This window comes from Chrysochloris asiatica, unplaced genomic scaffold (assembly GCF_000296735.1).
Source record: "Chrysochloris asiatica unplaced genomic scaffold, ChrAsi1.0 scaffold00343, whole genome shotgun sequence".
Lineage (NCBI taxonomy): Eukaryota > Metazoa > Chordata > Mammalia > Afrosoricida > Chrysochloridae > Chrysochloris > Chrysochloris asiatica.
The window spans coordinates 1,577,285-1,584,987 of record NW_006408861.1 but is presented as its reverse complement, the minus strand read 5'-3'; the positions used below and the strand labels follow the sequence as shown (position 1 = coordinate 1,584,987).

The 7,703-nt window shown below is 42.0% G+C and overlaps 1 pseudogene; it reads right to left on the bottom strand.

Annotated features, from left to right (window-relative positions):
• Nucleotides 1–5,929, bottom strand: part of LOC102836680 — a 6,401-nt pseudogene extending 472 nt beyond the window's left edge.
• Nucleotides 5,930–7,703: the final 1,774 nt, after the last annotated feature.

Here is a 7,703-nt window from a genome sequence, read left to right as displayed (position 1 = left end):
AAAAAAAAAAAAAAAGTTCACAGTGGTTTATATCAACAGTACACATTTTATGAAACAACATTTAAGGATTAAAAGCACTCTTTATGCCCTAAAGAAAATGATCATTTACATTATTCGTGGGTTGTACTTAATTAAAAATAAGATAAATTGTATACTTACCCCCTAGACTGGATAAACTGTCCGGGGGGCGGGGTTATAGCTTTAACACCATCATTAAAGTTGTTTGCAAAAGGAATAAAAATTTAAAAACCAAATAGAACATTTTTTCTAGGGAGTGGAGTCTTTCGTTTGCTGTTACAATCAACAAACGCTATTCAATAAAAAAAAAAAAATGGAGGTGGGGGTGCCCACAAACACAACAGATCTATTTGAGCAAGCTGACCAGTACACATTACAATTTTAAAAATGAAAGTTATATACTATATGTTACAAGTCCCAACTAGGCAGTGTCAAATGACATCTGTTTCTCTGCTTGCTTTGTGATCGATCATACCCCTTGGTGGTGTGGCGGGTCTTGTGGCATTTGGCTTCTTTTTCTCTGCAGGCTTTAAAATCTGAATAGAACACATTAGTGTTTCATCCACACTCATAATTGTACCAGCATTGTCAAATTCTCAACAATAATTGGGTGCAGAAAACAGAGTGACCAGCTGCCTCTTGGCAAAAAAATTTATATCCATCTTCAATCACCTGATGGGCTGTACATATAAGATCCAAGTCATACTTATGGAGAAAATTTGCAACCACTTCTGAACAAAATGTGAAGGACACTCCTCTTGTCATTTTCACTCCAGCCTAAGACATCTTTATTGGGGTCAGACCACAAAAGGTCACAAAGAAGACCTTGATCTGGTACATCGGTTGGTTGCATGATTCACTGAATCTGCTCCATAGGCTGAAGGTCTGGTGATAAACCTCCATGACTGCAGAATATTTACTCATCCACAATGGCAGTTATCTGTAAACAGTTGGAGCATTCTGTGAAAGTTTTCCAGAATTTAATGTTGTATCATCTTTTACATTCATCATAAAATCCATAAATTCTATTGATGCTGGCACATTCCTGATACCCTCTGAGAAGAAAAAAGTTCTTAGGGTAATTGATTTTGTAGGCCAGTAAGAGGCAGATTGTCTTCAAGGACTGCTTCCCTCTGTCCATTGTAGTCCCCAAGAAATAGGTAGTTGCTTTCTGGTGGAAAACTACCATACTCAAAAAGTCAAAGCAAATCATAGTATTGCCCATGGATATCACCACATATTTTGAGTGGTGCTTAAAGTCCTGGTAGGATAGGCTGACTGAGAAAGATCTCCCGAGACTTTAAGCACAGGCCTCTGATTTCATTCTCCTGTAGTTTGACATTCTTTCCAGGCTTCTAGCAGTGATGTTTTTTGTCTTAGAGTAAAAGTCTGAGCCAAGGTAACATTTGAAAAATGTTAAGCACAAAGGTCAGAAGTCCAGATGGTGTCACAGCCAAGACAAAACAGAAGAGAAAGGGCAAAATAAAATTAGGATCATTCAGTATTTCTCAAAAGAGCTCAACAAAACCATGTGGAGCTTGAAATTCAAGAGATTACTAATCCAGCCAGTTTTGAGAATTCAGGGAAGTGTATAAGCTTCAGTGGGATCATATTGTCCCCAGAACATTTTGTTCTTTGTCAGTTGAAAATAAGGTTCTGTCAAAATCTCACTTATGACACCAAGAAGTGTCATAGTCGAAAACTGAAACTTTTTTTTTTCTTTCATGTTTTATTGTGAATTATATGATAGTTTACATGAGAGAACTTTAGTTTCTATACATTCATCCCACTGTATATCGTTTCATTGCCATGGTTCCAGTCCTCTCCATGCATCATCAACCAACCAAAGGGTATACCCTATAAACCCGCCCCATTCTTCAGCACACAGTCCCTCTCCCTCTCTGGATCCAAAGTCCCCAGCCTCTTCATCACTCCACGTCATCCTCTCTGCCTCTATCTCGGACCTCGCTGGTTCTCTGGGTAGGGTCCCACTCTCAGCTCTTCTCTGTTGATGGTCCTAGAGACCTCGCTCCTAGACTGGAGAGTTAATCACTCCCTTCCTTGCTACAAAATGTCTACCTTTACATTTCTAACCCTCACAGTCAGTCCTGATAACAATCATTCACTATTGTATCACAAGTGACCCTTCTGCATTTCATTTCATCATCTCCGCCTAAACAGATTGGATAGTACTCACTGGAGATTCTGCCTTCCTCCATGCCCCCTAGCTCTAGGTTCCCTCTTGAAAGCTTGTAAGCCAGTCATTTCTTGCCTTTGTAGTCCCCCCCCCCCCCAATTTGTGTATCCAATGTCCAAGTTGCCCATCTCTGTCTACTCTGTGTGTGGAGGGGGTGGGAATGTTTCTTGCTGTAAGAATTTGTTCCCTCTTTTGGGTTACTGCATCCATAGGTGTAGGTCAGGTTCATCAAATTGTATCAGATCACTCTTTTTTTTTTCCTCTTCTTTCTTCTCCTGATTGAGTTCTGATCATCCATTCATTGGGGCCAGTTCACGTGGGTATCATCTGCAAGTGTGGGTGTTCTTGTGCACATGCCCTCTCTTCCTATCAGCTGGTAGCTCCACTCTCCACTCTAGTCCTCTGTGGCCATGCCGCTAACTCTGGGCCTAGGAGTCCCCAGGTCTCCTTACACTGCTGGCCAACCAGGTCCCCATCTGGGTCCATCATTCTTTATCTCTGTCTCACTTAGCCCATTCAAACATGCCTAATTGTTCTCCCATCTGCTTTGTTCTTCCGTTTCCCTCTCCCTCCTTGTATATTGCCCTCCTCCCCAGCACCCAAACTTTCCTGTGTCTAATCTCAAGGCATAACCTTTTTTTTTTTTTGAATGTTTTATTGTGAATTATATGATAGTTTACATGAGAGAACTTTAGTTTTACATTCATTCCATCGTATATCATTTCATTGCCATGGTTCCAATCCCCTCCATGCATCATCAACCGACCAAAGGGTATACCCTAGAAACCTGCCCACTGCACTCTCCCCTCCCCCCCCCCCCCCCCAGTCTTCAGCCCACAGTCCCTCTCCCTCCCTGGATCCAAAGTCCTCAGCCGCTTCATCACTCCATGTCATCGTCTCTGTCTCTATCTCAGGCATCTCTGCATCTCTGGGTAGGGTCCGGCTCTTGGCCAACCAGGTCCCCAGTTGGGTCCACAGAAGCCCACTGAACATTGTAGGGCTTAGCTTGCCTTTTCATTGCTGCTTTTACCCCACTTCCTCCTATCGGTGATGCGTCTGATCACCAATCAGAGCGGGTATTTCTGTTGAGTCTTAGTCTTGGAAGGGGATTTGCATTGAGGGGACCCGACCATTTACCTTGATGTTTCCTGGGCAGGCAATTTGTTTGTTTTTGTAGTAACAGTCCATTTGCCTCTATTGTTTTGTATTTTTCCTGTAGGTCTTTCTTTCAAGAAGTATCTTCTGTTTTTCTAGCCGCTCCAGGCTGGTCTGCTCGTCCTTTTAAGTAGGAATTTCCCATCTGTGGAGATCTGGATGTGGTTCAGGCTTCTACTTATAGTCTTATGTATTGCAAAGGCTCCACAGGAAGCCTCCTTCCCTGTGCACATTGTAGGCCCATTTTAGGTATTCCAATCAGTTATAGGCAGAAGATGGACTTACAAGCTTTCTATGGTGATGTTTCTGACTATTCCTTTCTCTCCCCCTCCAGTGTCTATTTTATATTATAATGCAAGGAAAACCAAGATTCAAAAAACAGCCAAGCATCTTAACACTATCCCCCGCCCCATTCCAACCATGACTCAATCCCTGTATCCCAGAGCCCTGCAGTTCCAAGGCTGTGCATATATCATCCTTTATCTCTGTCCCATTTAGCCCATTCAAACATGCCCAATTGTGAAACTTCTTTTTAAGATTAAAGAATTTATTGAAGGAACAAAGCAATCTAGAATCAAGAAGCACTTCATGAGGATTCACCAAAATACTGACGCGAAAAGGATTTTTTATAGCTCTTAGATACAGAAATCCAGGATGTTACATGGAAAAAAATCTGATTGGTTGACATTTATGAAATCATGCTTTAACAGACACAAGAGAAAAGTGAGACTCGTTAAACATTAGTTTTGTAATTGTAAAATTTGAGTTATTTAACAGCTTAATCTATAGATATTTTTAGGACTTGCCTTCATGAATGTTCTTCCCAGGACTATGCTATGAGGGGAAAGGAGGAGGAGGGGAACCTGCAGACTTGCTGAGTTATGTTGGCTAGCTGACTTTTGAAGGGCAGCTCAGAATAAGCAGTAAATTGAAGAAAACTGGAGTCCAGCCTTCTCCTTATGCTCTGTTCAGAGAGACTTTCATTCAATCCTATTTTCCTGTTTACAGATTTGAGTGTTTTTATGATTTATCTTTTAAGTATTAAGTATTTATTTATGCAGTAATTTCTATGTGCCAGACACATTGCTAAGCCCATTGCATAACATCTCTTGGAACGCCCCTTTACCCTTCTGCTAACTTGCTCAGGATGTGGTTTGAGACAGGCTGAGCCTGTACTTTTAATTTACATGTGACCATGTGTGCTTCCAGTTGTCCTACCTCTAGGATTACCAAGGGTTTGGAGGGCAATCGTATGTGTAGGGAGGTCCACACAGAAATGTTTAGTAAAGAGTACAGTGTATGTTGTTAGTATTATTATATGTTACTAATATTGGAGTCCCGGTGTGGCACTGTGGACTAATGTACTGGACTGCATGGTCAGTTTGAACCGCAAGATCGGTAGTTCAAGCTCACCAGCCACTCTTCAGAAACCGTATACAGAGTCACTATGAGTCGGAATAGACTTAAAGGCACTTAACAACAACAACAATACTGCCTAGTAATGGAGTCCTGGTATGGCACTGCAGAATAAGCACTCCACCACAAGGTTGATTAGAATTGCAAGGTTGATGGTTAAAACTCACCAGTCACTTTTTGGAAACCCTATACAAGGTCTCTGACTGGACAGCACTTAACAACAGCAGTTATAGATGTCATTGTGATCTTGCCCAAGTTACAAATTTGAGACTGTTTCCCAAAGCAGTGATGCTTTTGTCTTAGAGTAAAAGTCTGAGCCAAGGTGACATTTGAAAAATGTGAAGCACATAGGTCAGAACCTTAGAAAATGCCTGTATTTCTAAAATGGAAGGTGGGGCCAGTTTTGAAAAAGGAGATTTTGTGTTTTTGGAGAAGGGGTAGGATGGGGTGACTTGATGGACAATCCAGGAGGGAAGTAGAGAAGAATGTCATCCACCTATGCTCACCCCTTAGTCCACAGTTGATATGTATGGGGGAGGGAATTTTGACCTAAGGTTTACCACTAAGATCTTCACCAGAATTCAGAGAGAGATGGCTTTTTTTCCACTTGGTCAGATAGCCCTGCTGGAGTAGTTGGAAGTGTTTTTTCTTCATGGTTATAGTAGAACACCATGAAGAGCAGAGCAGAATGAAGTAACACAGAGAAAAGCTGAAGGATTGGTGGAGAGAGAATTCTGAAGATCTTAGTAGTCCCTGTTAGAAAAATGGTCCAGGTCCTTCATTCTGGAAGTTAGTTTCTTAGAGTTGGTTTATACTGAGTTGATTGTATCCATTGAGAGATTTGCATTAATACCTCAGATTAGCCATTCTACTTCGTGTTTTGTGTTTCTGAGGGCATTGGGGAAGTTGTGAAGTCCCCCTAAACTCTAATTACATTCTTTTGTCTTCTAGGGTATACAAGTATTTGACTTCTTTTGCCAGTTGAGGCTTTTGTTCCAATTACATTTATAGCAGGCCAAGGGGACTTGCTTTGTAACAAACCTTCCTCTCCCACTCTGTGAAAGCCTCTGTTAGAAATGAGTCATCTACAATGATTCGGTCATTGTAGAGCTGGAGGGGTTTTAACCTGGACCCCATGTCCATGAGGTCGATGGGTGGAAGGCTTGACAGCACCACATGGGAAGAGTTAGTGACTGTAGGTGGGGTCAAGAGGGCGACTTGTGGGAATGTATGACATTTTGTTTCAATTACAGATATTATGAGATACTGGTACACAGGTCACGCTGTTGCAGGAAAAGTTAGCATTTCTGCCCTATTTGAATGAAAGATATAAATTTAGCTATGCATATTCAAGAACAGAAATCTGTCATCTTGGAAATAACTAATTTATAGTTATGTGATACAGATTTGAGTAATTAGAGGATTTGATCACCAGGCATGTGAAACCTATACAAATGTTGGTCGACATCCTTGGAAAAAAGTCAAACTTTGAGACCGTTTGAGCAAATCATGAGCCTTTCAAGATTGCCACAAACTGAATTGATTTAGTTTGGCAGAAACTACAAAAACAAACACAGTTTATAAAAGCAAAGTCCCATGTGATCACAGCTTTGGCCCCAGAGAAAAGGAAATGCTTAATAAATTGCATAGTGGACCAGAACACATTGAGGCTCCTTCTCCCCCACCTGGTAATTTCAAGATTGTCTGCAACAGCTAGAAGAAAAAGCTGGAGCGAATACTAAAACAGCCTATCCAGCTCCCTTCCTTTCCTTCCTAAACAGTGAGCTGGGCTTTTGTTTTCTTTTTGCTTTTACTCCCTAAGTAAATCTTAATCATGGTGTTTAAGTCCAGCCTTGATTTTCCTTTGCATTTCCGTGGACACCAGATAGGGCCTCATTTTTGTCAGATGACCACATGACTGGTGGAATTCAGAAAGCCAGTGTGACTGGGGAGTCAGGGGTGGCAGTAGTGTTCCCTGAAGCTGGTAGTGCGTGGTATGGTGGTCCCAGGCACTGGTGCTTAGTTCAGTGCAGACTGCAGAAAGGCCAGTCTTGACATTACCTGCAGTCTACCCACTTCCCAGGAATGATCTCTGGACAGCCCAAGCTGGTACTTAAAGGAATTAGAACTAGAAATACAAAGGGGGGACTTGCGGGGAGGGCCAGAGAGCTATTGAAGGTTGACCAGAAAACCCAATGAGGCTTTTCGACCTCTCTCTCTGGCTCATCTCTTCCTGGATGCTTTAACACACTCTGAAGCTACTATTGTGCATCTCCTGAAGTTTGTCTTGCTCATGTAAAGTGACTTTGTTCTCACATCCACTCTACTTCAGTGCTGGTTTAGCCATGATAATCTGGTAAGCAACCACTAGTTTCTGAATACCATGGAAGGTCTCCTATAGTACCTGTACCACTCCTACCCCCAAATCATATATGTTGAAGACAGTTCATTGTTTTGGGAGGAACCTTGGGACATTGGTGTGAGGGAGGGTGGGGACAGTCCAGTTCTGCCCCTTAATAGCTGTGCCCAAAATTTCTTAAGAAGTGAGGTTGGCCAAAGTAGTCACCAAGGACCTTACCAGCTCTTAGGTTCTCTGGTTGTGTCACTTGCTTTGTATGAACTTGTAGATTTCACTGCTGTAAAGATTAGTATAACAGTCTCAGAAACTCTTTATAGGAATTGACTCAGTGGCAGTGGGTTTGGCTTGTTTGGGTGACTGCCTGGGCATTAGCCCCTGAGTGCAAACAGTCAATGAACTAAATGACCCCATAGGCTCCTTAGAAGAAAGGCCTGGTGATCTACCTCAGAAATATCACAACCTTGAAAACCTGTTGGAGCTGTTTTACTCAACATATATGGGGGTTCCATGAGTCACAATCACTCAATGGCAACTGGTTAGCTGGCATGGGTACTGAGG